Source organism: Desmodus rotundus, chromosome 2 (genome assembly GCF_022682495.2).
Source record: "Desmodus rotundus isolate HL8 chromosome 2, HLdesRot8A.1, whole genome shotgun sequence".
NCBI lineage: Eukaryota > Metazoa > Chordata > Mammalia > Chiroptera > Phyllostomidae > Desmodus > Desmodus rotundus.
Window position 1 is genome coordinate 119,816,656 of NC_071388.1, and position 17,294 is coordinate 119,833,949.

Here is a 17,294-nt window from a genome sequence, read left to right on the forward strand (position 1 = left end):
TGTCTGTATTTATTCCAGTGCCATACTGTTTTAATTACTATAGCATTATAACATTGTTTGAAATCAGAAAGTATGATGCCTTCTGCATTGTTCTTACTCAGGATTGCTTTGGCAGTTTGGGATCTTTTATGATTTTATACAAGTTTTAGGATTGTTTTACCTATTTTTGTGAAAAATGCCATTGGGATTTTGATGTTGCATTAAATCTATAGATGACTTTGGGTAGTATGGACATTCTGAAAATATTAACTCTTCTGATTCATGAGGTGGGATATTTTTCCATTTTTGTGTCTTCTTAATTTTTTCTTAATATCCTATAGTTTTAGTATAAATGTTTTACTTCCTTGGTTAATTTTGTCTAAATATTTTAGTTTTTAATGCCATTATGAATGGGATTATTTTCTTTATTTCTTTTCCAGATCATTCATATCTGTGTGTAGAAATGTGACTGATTTTTTTAATGTTGATTTTGTATCCTGAAACTTTGTTGAGTTCACTTATTAGGTATAATGGGTTTTTTATGGAGTCTTTAAAATTATATAATCATTCTACCAGCTGAGATAATTTTACTTATTTCTTCCTAATTTGGATGGCTATTATTTCTTTTTTTTGCCTGATTTCTCTGCCTAGGACTTCCAGTACTATGTTGAATAGGAGTGGTGAGAGTGAACACACTTGTTCCAGGTCTTAGAGAAAAAGCTTTCAGCCTTTCACTCTTGAGTGAGATGTTAGCTGGGGGTTTGTCATATATGGCCTTTATTTTGTTGAGGCATTTTTCTTCTAGACCCAATTTATTTTTTTGTCATGAGGAGATGTTGAATTTTTTCAAAAAATTTCCATTTATTAAGATGATTATATAATTTTAGTTTTTCATTCTATTAATGTGGTATATTACATTCACTGATTTGCACATGTTGAACCATCCCTGTGTATCAGGGATGAATCCCACTTGATCTTGGTGTATGATCTTTATAATGTGTTGTTGAATTCAGTTTGCTAGTATTATGTTGAGCATTTTACATCTATGTTCATCAGAGATGTTGCCTGTAGTTTTTGTTGTTGTTGTTTTATCCTATCTGGCTTTGGTATCAGATTAATGCTAGTTTTATAAAATGAGTTTGGGATGGTCCTCTCGTCAGTTTCCTGGCAGGGTTTGAGGAAAATTGGTGTTAATACTTAAAAATATTTGGTAGAATTCACAGCTGAAGCCATCCGGTCCTGGGTTTTTCTTTGTTGGGAGGGTTTGAGTAGTCATTAACTCTCCTTACTTGTTATTAGTCTGCTCAGATTTTTCTATTTATTTATACTTCAAACTTGATGAGCTGTAATTACTAGGAATCCATCCACTTTTTCCAGGTTGTCCACTTTTGTGGTGTGTCATTGCTTATACTAGTCTCTTATAAGCCTTGCATTTTGTGGTATCAGTTGTAATGTCTCCTCTTTAATTTATAATTTTATTTAATTGAGTTATTTCTTTGGTGTCTAGCTAGTGATTTTTCAGTTTTTATCTTTCTAAAAAACAAACTTTTAGTTTTATTAATCTCTTTTATTGTTTTTCTGATCTCCATTTAATTCATTTCTGCTCTGATCTTTGTTATCTCCTTCCTTCTGCTAAATTTCGGCTTAGTTTGTTCTTGTTTTTCTAATTATTTGAGGTGTCAAGTTAGGTTATTTATTTGAGATATTTCTTTTTTCTTTCTTTTTTTAACTGTAATTATAATTTTATTTTATTATTATTTTTTATTGTTGTTCAAGTACAGTTGTCTCCATTTTCACCCCACCATGATGGCCTCCTGCCCCACCCATCCCTGCTTTCCACCCTTAAACCTACCTACCTTTGGCTTTGTCCATGTGTCCTTTATACATGTTGCTTGTGGAACTTCCCCTATTTTCCCTCATTATCCTTCTCCCCCTTCCCCTCTGGTTACTGTCAGTTTGTTCTTCATTTCAATGTCTCTGGTTATATTTTGCTTGCTTGTTTGTTTTGTTGATTAGGTTCCACTTAAAGATGAGATGATATGGTATTTGTCCTTTACCACCTGCTCTCCAGTTCCATCCATGTTGTCACAAAAGGTAAGAGCTCCTTCTTTCTTTCTGCTGCATAGTATTCCATTGTGTAAATGTACCATAGTTATTTTTAAAAATTATTTCATTGTTGTTCAATTACAGTTGTCTGCATTTTCTCCCTACCACTCCTCCCCACCCCAGCCAAACCCACTTTCCTCCCTTGCTTCCACCCTCCCCTTGGTTTTGTCCATGTGCCCTTTACAGTAAGTAGTTCCTGAAAACCCTTCCCCTCATTGACCCCTCCCCCCTCCTCTCTGGTTATTGTTAGATTGTTCTTAATTTCATTGTCTCTGGTTATATTTTGTTTGCCTTTTTCTTCTGTTGATTATTTTCCAGTTAAAGGTGAGATCATATGGTATTTGTCCCTCCCTGCCTGGCTTATTTCACTTAGCATAATGCTCTCCAATTCCATCCACTCTGTTGCAAAGGGTATAAGCTCCTTCTTTCTCTCTGCTGCATAGTATTCCATTGTGTAAATGTACCATAGTTTTTGATCCACTCATTTACTGGTGGGCACTTAGGTTGCTTCCAGCACTTGGCTCTTGTTAATTGTGCTGCTATGAACATTGAGGTGCATAGGTTCTTATGGATTGGTGTTTTAGGGTTCTTAGAGTATAATCCCAGCAGTGGAATTGCTGGGTCAAAGGGCAGTTCCATTTTTAGTTTTCTGAGGAAATCCCATACTGTTTTCCATAGTGGCTGCACCAGTCTAATTCCCACCAACAGTGTACTAGGGTTCCCTTTTCTACACAACCTCTCCAGCACTTCTTGTTTGTTGATTTGATTATGATGGCCATTCTGACTGGTGTGAAATGGTATCTCATTGTGGTTTTAATTTGCATCTCTCTAATAGCCAGTGATGCTGAGCATCTTTTCGTATGTCTCTGAACCCTCTGTATGTCCTCCTTGGAGAAGTGTCTGTTCAGGTCCTGTGCCCATTTTTAAATTGGATTGTTTGTCTTCCTGGAGTGGAGTCGTGTGAGTTCTTTATATATTTTGGAGATTAAATCCTTGTCTGAGGTATCATTGGCAAACATGTTTTCCCATACAGTTGGTTTCCTTTTCATTTTGTTGATGTCTTCTTTAGCCATGCAGAAGCTTTTTATTTTGATGTAGTCCCATTTGTTTATTCTTTACTTTATGTCCCTTGCTCTAGGGGACATATTGGTGAAAATATTGCTGTTTGGAATGTCTGATATTTTCCTGCCTATGTTTTCCTTGAGGATTTTTATGGTGTCACTACTTATATTTAAGCCTTTTATCAATCTTGAATTTATTTTTGTGTATGTTGTAAGTTGGTGATCCAGTTTCATTTTTCTGCATGTAGCTGTCCCGATCTCCCAAAACCATTTGTTGAGAAGGTTATTTTTTACTGCATTTTATACTTTTTCCCCTTAGTCAAATATTTATTGACTGGAGAGACTTGGGTTTGTTCTGGGCTTTCTATTCTGTTCCATCGATCTTTGTGTCTGTTATTATGACAGTACCAGGCTGTTTTGTTTACTGTGGCCTTGTAATATAGTTTGATGTCAGGTATTGTGATACCTCCTGCTTTGTTCTTCTTTCTCAAAATTGCTGCAGCTATTCAGGGTCAATTATGGTACCATGTAAGTTTTTGAAATGTTTGTTCTATATCTATGAAACATGTCATTGGTATTTTAATAGGGATTGCATTGAATTTATAAATTGCTTTGGGGAACATGGACATTTTGATGATGTTAATTCTTCCAATCCATGAACATGGTATATGCTTCGATTTGTTTGTGCTTTCCTTAATTTCTTTCTTCAGTGTAGTGTAGTTTCCTGAATACAGATCTTTTACCTCCTTGGTTAGGTTTATTACTAGATACTTTATTTTTCTTGTTGCTATATCAGATGGAATTTTTTCTCCTGATTTCTGCTTCTTGTATTTCATTGTTGATGTACAAAAATGCTTTTGATGTCTGAATATTGACTTTGTTTCCTGCTGTTTTGCCAAATTCGCCTATTAGGCCATGAGGGTTTTTTGGTGGATTCTGTAGGGTTTTCTATGTACACTATTGTCATCTGTAAACAATGACAGTTTCAATTCCTTCTTTCCAAGTTGGATGTGTTTTATATCTTTTTCTTATCTGACCACTGTGGCAAGAAGTTCCAATACTATGTGGAATAGAAGTGGTGAAAGTGGACATCCTTGACTTGTCCCTGATCTCAGTGGGAAAGATTTTAGTTTTTTCCCATTGAGTATGATACTGGCTGTAGGTTTCTCATATATGCCTTTTATTATGTTGAGGTATGCTCCCTCTACTCCCACTTTGTTGAGTGTTTTTATCATAAATAGGTGCTGTACTTTATCAAATGCTTTTTCTGTATCTATTGATATGATAATGTGATTTTTATCTTTGCTGTTGTTAATGGGATGTATTACATTTATTGATTTATAAATATTGCACCATCCTTGCCTCCCTGGTATGAACCCCACTTGATCATGGTGTATGATCTTTTTAATGTGTTGCTAGATTATGGTTTGCCAATATTTTGTTGAGGATTTTAGCGTCTATATTTATCAGTGATATTGGCCTGTAGTTTTATTTCTTTGTTGTGTATTTTTCTGGTGTTTGAATTAGGGTGATGCTGGCTTCATAAAAAGAGTTTGGGAGTCTTCCTTCTTCTTGGATTTTTTTGGAATAGGGTGAGATGGATAAGGGTTAGCTCTTTCTGAAATGTTTTATAAAATTCTTCTGTGAAACGATCCAGTCCAGCACTTTAGTGTGCCATGAGTTTTTGATGACTGCTTCAATTTCACTAGTTCTATCAGTCTGTTCAGGCTTTCTGCTTCCCCTTCGTTCAGTTTTGGGAGATTATATTTCTCTGGTAATTTGTCCATTTCACCTAGGTTTTCAAATTTCTTGGATGGTTTTGTATATGTTTGTAGTGATTTCTTTTAAAAAATATATGTTTTATTGATTATGGTATTACAGTTGTGCCATTTTCTTCTACCCTTTTTCCCCCTCTGCCTTGTACCCTCCTGCTCAGCACCAGCATTCCCCCACCTTAGTTCATGTCCATGGGTCATACATATAAGTTCTTTGGCTTCTTCATTTCCCATAGTATTCTTAACTTCCTTCTGTCTATTTTGTACCTGTCATTTATGCTTCTTATTCCCATACCTTTTCCCCCATTCTTTCCCTCCCTCTCCCCGCTGATAACATTCAACGTGATCTCTATTTCTGTGAATCTGTTCCTGTTCTAGTTCTTTGCTTAATTTATTTTTGCTTTTGTCTTAGGTTCAGTTGTTGATAGTTGTGAGTTTGTTGTCATTTTACTGTTCATAGTTTTGATCTTTGTCTTTTTCTTAGGTAAGTCTCTTTAACATTTCATATAATAAGGGCTGGGTGATGATGAACTCCTTTAACTTGACTTTATCTGGGAAGCACTTTATCTGCCCTTCCTTTCTAAATGATAGCTTTGCTGGATAGAGTACTCTTGGATGTAGGTCCCTGCCTTTCATGACTTCAAATACTTCTTTCTAGCTCCTTCTTGCCAGCAAGGTTTCTTTTGAGAAATCAGCTGATAATCTTATGGGAACTCCTTTGTAGAAAACTGTCTCCTTTCCTCTTGCTGCCTTTAAGATTCTCTCCTTTTCTTTCATCTTGGGTAATGTAATTATTATGTGCCTTGGTGTGTGTTTTCTTGGGTCCAACTTCTTTGGGACTCTCTGAGCTTCCTAGACTTCCTGGAAGTCTATTTTCTTTGCCCAGTTCGGGATGTTCTCCTTCATTATGTTTTCAAATAGTTTTAAATTTCTTGCTCTTCCTCTTCTCTTTTTGGCATCCTTATGATTTGGATGTTGGAATCTCTAAAGTTGTCCAGGAGGTTCCTAAGCCTCTCCTCATTTTTTTGAATTCTTGTTTCTTTATTCTGTTCCAGTTGGATGTTTATTTCTCGCTTTTGCTTCAAATTGTTGATTTGAGTCCCAGTTTCCTTCCTTTCACTGTTGTTTCCCTGTACATTTTCCTTTATTTCACTTTTCATAGCCTTCACTTTTTTCTCTATTTTGCGAGCATACTGAACCAATTCTATAAGCATTCTGTTTACTGAATGCTCAGTGTTTTGAACTGAGCATTTGATAGGTTGGCTATCTCTTCATTGCTTAGTTGTATTTTTTCTGGAACTTTGGCATATTCTTTTATTTCAGGCATATATATATATATATATATTTTTTTTTTTTTTTGTCTTGGCACACCTGTTATGTGGTAAGGGATGAAACCTTATTTGCCAGGGCGGGGAAACCCATGTCACTGTGTTGTGGTGCTGTATGCCGTGGAGGGGTCCGAGAGGGAACAATGCTGTTTGCTTAGTTCTTGGTCAGCTTTCAGTCACTTCCCCTTCTACCCACAAGCAAATTGGACCCTTCTCATGCTGATTCCCAGGTGGGTGGTTTTGTATATGTTTTAGTACCCTGTGGATCTCTCCAAGGAACTCTCCTATGGGGCTGGGAGTTTATTCTGCCACCTCAACCACCACAGGTTTTTTCAGTCAGAGGTTTTGAGGCTTTATTTCTCTGCACTGGAACCCTGGGTTGTGCAGTCTGTCTTGTTCCCCAGTTGTTCCTCCCAGTTTATCCACATGCAAATATGGGATCACCTGCTCTCCCAACACCACCTTATCCAGTCCACCAGCCACTGCCTTGCTGGCCCCGGTTCTTCAGCTGCCACCTTGCCTTAAGTCCTCTGTCCAGCTGCCCATCTCTGCCCCTCCTACCAGCCTGGATGAATGTTTCTTCTTTAATTCCTTGGTTGTCGGACTTCCATACAGTTTGATTTTCTGGCATTCTGATTATTTTTTGTTTTTAAATTTGTTGTGGTCCTACTTTTGGTTGTGTGAGGAGGCAAAGTTTATTTGCTTTCACCTCCATCTTGGCCAGAAGTGATAGGTACTTATTCATTTTTCCCCCTTTGTACCTGTGTTCCTCTCTCTCTCTCTCACTCTTTTACTTCCTCTTCTTATAGCAGTCCCTTTAGCGTATTTTGCAGTGTTGTTTTTTGGAGATGTATTCTTTCAGCCTTCTTTTGTCTGCAAAACTGCTTATTTAGCCTTTCATTTTAATTGAGAGCTTTGCTGGGTAGAGTAGTCTTGGTTGCAGGCCTTTGCTTTTCATTACTTGGAGTATTTCTTGCAATTCTCTTCTGGACTGCAGTGTTTCTCTTGAGAAATCAGTTGCTAGTCTTATCAGAGCTCCTTTGTATGTTACTTCTTTTTTTTCCCTTGCTGCTTTTAAAATTCTCTCTTTGTCTTTATTTATTTATTTATATAGTTACAGATTTTATTTATTATTATTTATTTATTTTATTAAAAAATCTGTTATACAATTACAGTTGTCTGCATTTTCTCCCCATCCCTCTCCCCCACCCCAGCCAATCCCACCTCTTTGTCTTTAAAAGTTTGCATTTTAATTATGTGTTTTGAAGTAGGCCTCTTTGGGTTCATCTTGATTAGGGCCATCTGTGCTTCCTGAACTTGTGTGGCTTTCCCCTCCTTAAGTTCAGGAAGTTTTCTGTCATTTTTTCAAAGAAGGTTTCTATCCCTTGCTCCTTTTCTTCTCCTTTTGGTATTCCTATGATTCGAATGTTGTTGCATTTCACGTTGTCTTGCAGTGCCCTTAAGCTATCTTTATATTTTTTTGCATCTTTTTTTCGTGCAGTTGTTCTACCTGGGTGTTTCTTTCTACTTTGTCTTCCAGCTTACTAATTCAGTCCTCTGCTTCATCCAGCCTGCTTGTAATTCCTTCTAGTGTGTATTTTTATTTCAGAAATTATATTCTTCATTTCTTCCTGGTTCTTGTTTATAGTTTCTATTTCCTTTTTCATACTGTTCTAGTTCTCATTCAGTTCTTTGTAGTTGTCTGAGAGTACCTTGAGGATTCTTATAACCATCCTTTTGAATTCTATATCTGATAGTTTGCTTGCCTCCATTTCATTTAGCTCTTTAGTGGGGAGTCTTCCATTCCTTTTGATTGCAGATTCTTTCTTTGTCTCCCCATTTTAGGTGACTCTTTTTGTTTGTTTCTGCAATTCCCCATGCTCTGCTTTGCTATCTGTCTTTGTAGGGTGAACTTCTATGGTAGGAGTTCTGTGACACATAGTGGTATGGTCTCTTAGATCTCCTTGTCTGGATGCTCTAGGGTTGCCCTTTTTCCCATTTGAGTGGGATCTCTTATTGCAGTTGGGGTTACCCATTGGTGGCTCCTTTGTTGGTGGATTCTCTCTTGCAGTGGGTTTACTGGTATTCACAACTCCCACCTTATCTTGTATGTGATCTGGGGCAGGATGAAGGCAGAGTGGATTATGACAGCAGGAGAATAATCTATGGGATATAAAGTACCAACAAGTAGAGAACAGATAGGAGATCCTTTGGAGAAGTACAGCAATAACTGATATTTCATCCAAGTAGCCACTTCTTTTTAAAAGATGAAGAGAGAAGACTTGTTATAGGGGAAAAAGAATGTGAGCTGACTCCAGAAAGCACAGTGTTTATGCAAGGTTAGTTGGTGAGATACAGTGAGAGTAAGGGATAGAAACTTGGTGTAGTGTGTGAGAGAATGAAGTTAACCACAATAGTAATAAAGCTCAGGATGATAGTAAAATGGACCAAGACCAGGGAAGGGTGCTGTGTGGGAATGGGAATAACAACATGACAAGAAATATATGATCTGAATAAAGAATAAAAAGTAAAAGACCAGGAGTAGTATGTTATAGGAATAAGAGTAAAGTGAAGGAAATTAAAATGCAATATGAAGGGGATAACAAAAGAAACCAAGCGATGAAATCAAACAAAGAAAACTACACAGAAGGAAGAGAAATAAAAAAATAAATAGTAATAACAAAAAATAAAAAGTAAAAAATAAAATGCAAGTTCTGTAGGATAACGAAGTGAATTTTGTCTCAGTTGTTAGCATTAGTCTTCTGATCTCTCTCTGGATCTGTGTTTGATCCTTTCACAGTTTCAGGTATTATTGTCTTACACTTGGAAGAAAAAAGGAAAAAAAACCTCTCCTGCTGACTTTGAACCCACCAATCGGCTTCTGCTGGTCTTCCTGGACACAAAAGAGGGCTGGGCTCTATTTTTTTTTCCCCTTTCCTGTGGTTCTGTACTGGGGGCTCCATCTGGGCTCCAATATTCACAGGTGTCCAACCTCCAGTCCAAGGCCTCAAAGTGCTGTGAGGCTCCCACTTTCCATATGCACCAGGCCAGTGCCTTTAATCACCTAATTGTTCCACACTCTGATTTGTCCCTGAGGTGCACTGAGTGGGAGCAACTTGCTCCCCTCCTCCCTCTTTGCTGGTCTGGGTGCTGCACATGCAAAATCCCTTCAGGGCAGCTTAGTTCCCCTATTAAATTAAGTCTCTCTGGGGACTGCTACCCCTCTGAGCCCTGCTGCCCCACTTTAATAATTTTGTGAGGTGCCCTGATTTGGAGTAAATCACGCCCCTCCTCCTCCCTCTTTGCTGTTCCAGTTGTAGCACACAAGAATTCCTGAAACAGTGACTGAGAGCCTTTTTTTGAGCAAATTTCCCTTGTTTATGATGGCCATTCTTAACAAGCACCTGGCTTTTCACACAGTCCAACTCTCTGACCAGTCTAGAGACTATCCGAGTCAGGGTTCATCAAGGCCCAGCTCTTCTCCCATCTCCAGGTGTCACCTGGATCCCCAGTTTCTCTGGTACTGTCCCAGCGGCAACCACAGTTCCAGAGGGGAAACACTGTCTCTGTGCATTTCACATTGTGTCTTTATGGCCCCAGCGACTTCAAGCATCCAGGTCTCTCCTGGTGCAGGACCGGCATCCCTGTTCTGGAGCGGAGGGAGCTGCAAAGTTATAGTCACTGATCCTCCGAAGCTCCTGCGGCCAGCCACAGTATGGGTACCACCAGGTGCGAGGTTGGAAACTGTAGCAGCTGTGGTCCCCACTCAGGTCCCAGGGAACTTACCGTCCCTATGCAATCTCCTTACCATCTATTTTTCAATCTCCCCTGCAATCTTTGGCTTACAAGCTTCATATAAGCTGAGATTCCGTTGGTTGTTCACTCTGTTTTTCAAAAGATCGGCTAGGTGTCCCAGTTGGGTCCACGAGTAGGTGAGTTTAGATCCCACCTACCTTGCTGCCATCTTCCAGTCTGCAGATATTTCTTTTTACTTAATGCTGTTAGCTATCACTACAAGCATCTCTCATAGCACTACTTTTACTGTATCCCACAAGTTTGGGTATGCAGTGTTTGAACTTGTGTTTGTTTCAGTATATTTTTTTATTTCTCTCCTTTTTTTTGGGTTTTTTAGAAGTGTGTTGTTTTATTTTACGTATTTGTGAGTTTTCCAGTTTTCCTCCTGTTAATTGATTTCTAGTTTTATACCATTTGGTTGGAAAAGAAACCTGGTATAATTTCAATATTTTAAAATTTGCCAAGACTTGTTTTGTTGCCTAACATGTGATCTATTCTGGAAAATGTCCCCTGTGTGCCTGAGGAGAATGCGTATTCTGTTGATGATGACGAAATGTTTGGTGTATATTAGTTAGGTCTATTTGGTCTAAAGTATACTTAAAATTCAATATTTCCTTATTGATTTTTTCTCTGGTTGAGGTACCTGTTTTTGAAAGTGAGGTATTGAATTCTACTACTATTATTGTGTTGTATACTTATCCCTTCAAAATTTTTTTATTTGCTTTTTATATTTAGCTGCTCTGATGTTGAGGTCATATATATTTACCTTTGTTATATTCTTTTGATGGATTGACCCCTTTATCATTATATAATGACCTTCTTTGTCTCTTGTTACAGTTTCTGACTTAATTTTTTTTTTGTCTGATAGAACTACATCTACCCCTGATCTTTTTGGTTTCTAACTATGTGGAATATCTTTACCATCCCTTCTGTTTGAACCTATATGTTTTGAAGCTGAAGTGAGTTTTGTAGGCAGAGTATATTTTCTTGTTTTTTTATTCATATAGCTACTTTATTCCTTTTGAAAAGAGCATTTAATCTATTTCCATTTAAAGTAATTATTTATAAATAAGGACTTGGCATCTTGTTAATTGTTTTCTGGCTGTTTTGTAGTTACTTTGTTCCTTTCATCCTCTCTTGCTGTCTTTCTTTGTGAATTGATAATGTTCCATAGTGGTATATTTTGGTATACTATAGTGGTATACTATAAGCTTTGTTTTGGGTTATCCTGAGCCTTAGTTAAAACACATTTATAGATATAACAGTCTATTTTAGGCTAATAACTTCAGTCACATTCCAGTACTTTACTCTTTTATTCCCCTTCACCCACATTTTATATCTTTGTAGCCACACTCTGTATCTTTTTATGTTGTATATTCATTAACAAATTGTGTAGCCATCCTGGCCAGGTAGCTCAGTTGGTTTGAGCATCATCCTGTATACCAAAGAGTTGTGGGTTTGATCCCCAGTCAGGACACATCTCTGATTGGGGCACATATGGGAGGCAACCAGCTGGTGTTTCTCTCTCAAATGGATATTCTTCTCTCCCTCTCCTTTCCTCTCTGTCTCTCTAAAATCAGTAAACATATCCTCAGATGAGGACTAAACAAACGGTGTAGTTATAGCTATCTTTAATATTTTGTCTTTTTACCATTATACTAGAGTTAGATGATTAACACATATTTATGTTACACTTTTAAAGTACTCTAAATCTGTCTAAATACTTGCCTTTACCAGTGTGTTTATTCATATATTTTTATGTTACTAGTTGGTAAACTTTCATTTCAAACTGAAGAACTTCTTTCAGCATTTTTTTTTAATGCAAATTTACTGGTGATGGCTTTGGCTTTGGTTTCTGAAAAAAATATTTTTATTAGCATTTATTTGATGCTGAATTTACCCCTCAGCTGTAAGTTGTTGTTTCTTCAGTTTCTTCTGGGATATCTTTTTCTTTTGTGCAACCTCCTCTCCCGGATTAGGAATGATCTGCTCTTTTTCAGTGAGGACCATCTCGACGTGTCAGGGAGAGCCCACGTGTGGGCTCTGTCCATGAACTCTGCAGGTTCTGTGCTGGGTCTTGGGAGCCTTGTTCACCTGGATGTGCTCAATGACCAGAAAATCTACATCTAGACCCTTAACTTCAGCATTACTCTCTGCATTTTTAAGCGTGTTCAACAAAAATTCAGCACTCTTTTTGGGCTACTGACCCTGTGTCAAGCCCTAACTTTTGGCCTGGACACAGCCACCTAATCTACCACTGAAACAATGGAATGGCTCACATTGCTGCTGCAAAGTGTCATCCTTCAGATACTTAGTGGCTTTTGGGTATAAGCATACCCTTATGGCCTGGGCAGTTTCATGCATGTTCTTAAAGTGAACATGAACACTTAAGTCTCTTGATTTGCATGATTTTGTAGTGTTTTCTGGGTCAAGTGAATAGTGAACCATTTTCAGAGGTCACCTCTGGCTGCTTTTGGAACTCTTTAGCTTTTGTGGGGAAAGTATTTCACCTTCTGATTTGAAGAACAGCTTTGATGGGTAAAGTATTATTAGTTGGCAGTTTCTTATTTTTAGCACTTTGAATATATCATCCCATTCTCTCTTGACCTGCAAGGTCTGTGGTGAGAAATCTAATGATATCCTCATGGAGGTTCCCTTGTATGAGAGAATTTTTTTTCCTTAGGCTATTTAAAAAATTCTCTGTTTTATTTTAAACAACTATATTTTAATGTGACTCAAGAAGATTATTTCAGATTGAGATGCTGGGGTGACCTATTAGCTTTATCAACTTAGATGTCTAGGTCTTTCCCAGGTTTGGAAAGTTTTCAGCCATTATTTGTTTAAGTAAGCTTTCTATCCCTTTCCCCCCTCTCTCTCCCTATTCTGGGAATCCAATGATATTTCCATTGTTTCTTTTAGTCATGACCATAAATCCTGTGCCAGTTACTAGAGGTTTACTGTATTACTTACCGGAGTTGTGTTTCCCTGATTTTTGTAATCCCTGTAGCCTTGTATAGGTATCTGCATATTTGAAAAAGATTTCACCTTTTTTGGACTTTATGGACTGACTTCAGTAAGGGATGACTTTCACCTGTAGGTGGGAGCATGCTGGAGCACTGTGTGACCTCGAGTCTAGTGGTCTAGGGTACAAAATGTAGGTGTGTGTGGCATTCCTGGGTTGTAGGGGTTGGTGGGGCTGGTGGCTCATTGATTCAGCACCAATGACTGCATGGTCCTTGGCAAATGCTATGGGACCCTCAGAGGCTGGAAGGCTGTTCGGTTCCTCATCAGTGCTTCAAGTCCAGCCTCTTGCTACCACGAAAAGCAGCAGTCATGGTGAGAGCCAGTGGCACACATGCACTTGGTCATAGGAATTAGCTGCAGGTACCTGTGCAGTTGCAGGGACTGCTTGCAAATACACATGTGCTGTTGGGATCCAGGGCAGGCAGTGAGGGCTGGGATCAACAGCAGGAGCATTGGCAGCTCTTTTGGTCCTGGCTGTTAGCATTTACCTCTCTGTCTGGTGGGTCTTGCCATGTACAAAGGGCAGTGGAGACTGATGCAGGGCATCAGGCCAGTAACATGCAAGTACACAGCTAGAATGGCTAGTGTTGACCATGCTCAGAGCAGTATGTGTCAGTTGCAGGGTTTGGCTGGCGTCTTGCACTAACCCACCTGCAGAGTCTTGGAGTGGTTGCTAATACAGTTCCCAGGATCTGGCCAGGGTGCATGATGAGGAGAATGGAGAGAGACTCAGGTAGTGGGCATCAGCAATCACAAATACTTGTGGAATAAAGCTAATGAAATCTGCAGGGGATCCACAGTGACCGTGCTGTCCCATGGTTTCTATAGCTGTGAAAGGTGCTAGATTTGTCTGTAGAGAGCAGACCATTAGCAACTATGGTTGTTCCTGCTGGGTGAGGTTTAGAAAATTGCAAAAAGCTATACAATCACTAGAAAATATGTTGCCAAGCAGATCCTAATTACTAGTGGTTAGTAAGTTAGTAACTTGTCATCATTATTAAATAGAACAGAATACATTAAATGTATTACTATTTAAACATTTTGAAAGTAATATGTTCGTGTTGAACTTTTGGTAGATTCAACAAAATCTAAGAAAAAAAAAACAACTCTACTTCCCAGAAATACTGTTTCATTTCTGTGTATTTTCTGTACCATTTTGGTGTATTATAATGTGCATGTGTGTATAAAATATATAATGTATACTTGTTTCAAATGTATTTAACACATTAGTGTTGACAGTGTCATATTAAGTTTCTTAAAAAGAAACTTCAGTCCTGGCTGATGTGGCTCAGTGTCTTGAGTGCCGGCCTGCGAACCAAAGGGTTGCCAGTTCGATTCCCAGTCAGGTCACATGCCCGGGTTGTGGGCAAGGTCCCCATTTGGGGCCTGTGAGGGGCAACCACACATTGATGTTTCTCCCCCTCTCTTTCTCCCTCCCTTTCCCTCTCTGTAAAAATAAATAAATAAAATCTTTTTAAAAAAGCAAATTTCAGTGAACTGGATATTAGTTGACCAACTGTTTAGTGAATATTTAATGTGTGCTAGACACTGAAGTTTCAGAAATAAAAATAACCCTCAGGAAACACACAAGGTGTGTATGTATGTAAAACAGATAAGTAAATGAAAAATTATAATTCAGTGTGGTTAGTGTTTTGATAGTGATAAGCCCTGGGAGCCTTGCAAATCATAGGATACACAACTCATGTGACCAAGGGAGAGTGTGCAGGTAACAGTTTCATTACCTGGAATAGGTGACATATAAATAAGGTATCACAACGAGAGTTTGAAGATACTTAGGCGAACAGGTAAGAGAGGGCACCCAAGGGACAAAATGTGCAAAGCCTCTGATGTATAAGATTATTTCCAAATACAGTCCTTTGACCTCAGTTTTGTTCAGGAGAAATAGCACACTGGATATATTTTTCTTTATGCCAATAGAGACCTCAATTTATGGATCCATCAGCACTTTGACTTTTTCTTCTATCTGTTCTACTGAGTCACTTAGAATTCTAGGCTCACTGTTCTGGGATAAAATTACCCATGGCAGAAAATCTCCTGAATGATTTACACATAATAGAGCATACAGTATACTGGTGCAGGGCTAGGAGGTGACATCATAAAGGGAGATAAAAATCACTGGCAACAGGTTTGGGTGGTGAATGTATCAGGGAGGTCTTTGTCCTGGGAGAGAACATAGATTCAAGTGTGCTCAGGTGGGGTGAAATCTTCCCTGTCCGAAGAGCCACAACAGCTGTTACAGAAGCTGTAGGGCAGGCACACATTTTGCTTATTGAAAGCTCTAAAAGGGCAAAGTCCCTGCTCTAGTTTCCTCGAAAATCAAATAGGGAAAGAACTGAAGTTATCTTTATCTGACCAGATTACTTATAAAAAGTCATGAAGCCATAAAAAGAATCTCTTTGGTTCATGGAAATTTTCTGTATTCACAGACAGTAATACTCTTTCTCACTTTGCTTCTGTCTCCTTGTCCACTGCACCTAGTAGCCACCTCGTTAAAGAAGCATATGAAGAGGAGGAATTAATAATTGCAGTAGGTAGCCTTGCAGGGCAACTTATCATGTACTTTTGCACACATATCATTTCTACTTCTCAGCAACCTAAAGGGGCAGAGTTATGTAGCTGTAAAGGCTTGGAGAAGTTAAGGACTCATCTAAAGACACAGCCAGTTAGTGGTAGGAGAGGGCTTCAAACCACAATCTGTCTGACTTCAGACTCTAAATTCTTTTCTCTGTATCATTTGTCTGCTAAGCTATGTGGATTTAGGGTGTAATTGTTGGCATAGTTCCAAACACTGTAATCTTAAAATCAACTTTCTCTGATCCCCACATCGCTCCTTTAGCAAACATCCCATTTCTTTCCTTTCTGAATGACCAAATCCAAGAGTTGTCTATGCCTACTTCTACTTTTATTATTTCTCAAATCTACCCTAATTATACTTTCAGTACCACCTCTCAACAGTGTCATTCTTGTCAAGCTCACTAATGGCCTTTGTGTCACTGAGCTCAATGGCCATTTCTCAGTCCGCTTTTTCACCCAGCTTGTCAGCACACTTTCCCCCTTGAAAACACCTGTTTTTTCACAGTGAGCCTATAGGACCCCATTGTTTGTCTATCCTGCTACCTTCGGCCAGTCCTCAGCTTCTTTTGCTGGTTCATCCTTGTATCAGGGGTTATTTTGGTGGCTAATGAGAGAGTTCATAAATACAGTGACTTAAACAAGGTATGTGTTTCTCTCTCTCATTTAACACGAGTCTCACAGGCTGAGAGTCCTGGGCTAGTAAAGTGGCTTCATGTGTCACCAGTGGTGCAGCTGCCTTCTATTGGCTCCACCTTCCATGGTTCATGCTTATGTTCTCCATGTTGTCTTGTGGAATTAAAATGGCTATTGAAGTTCTACTCGTCATAACCGCTTCTAAGCAGAAAGGAAAGAGGAAGTGCAAAAGGATGCCTTTTGCAAGGTGACCTAAAAATCCCACTGATTGACTATCATTCACTAATCATGCACTCTACTTTTCTATAAGGAAATTTGGGAAATGTAGTCGTTTCTTTCCTTAACCTTGTAACACTATGACTTTTCCATAATATTAAGGTTCCTTTTATTAGGAAAAGGGGTAAAGTGGTACTGGGAAGGCAACCTGAAGTCTCTGCTGTATTCATCATTGTTATGAACTCTAAAACTCAGTCTTCAAACTGCTTCTTTTCTCTGACTATACTAGCTGCCGCTAGGTGTTCATCCACTAGATATACATTCCTGACTCCTCAAATTATCCCTCTAGTTTTCATCTTTCTTCTGAAATTCAAAACTGAATATTTGGTTATTTGCTTTATGTCTCCACCTAGATGTCTAATAACTATCTCAAATGTAACACACTGAATACTGAACATGTGATTCTCACCTTTAAACTGTTTCCCTTCATCAATTTTCCCATCTCAGTAAATTACAACTCTGTATGTGTCAGGTCCTCAGGATAAGAATCTTATTTTCTTTCTTTCATACCTGGAATTTAGAGTTAGCTTCATTTAGGAATTACGTTCAGAAGCCCCCCACTGCTCACACCTGCAGCTCCCATTTCCACTGTTTATTTGTTGTTACCTCCCACCTGGATTGTGATAGCCCCTAACTGGCCTCTCTGTTTCCAATCTTGTCCACCTAATTTATTCTCCATTCAGTAGCTAGAGTGATCCTTAACAGAATGTAAGGGGTCATGT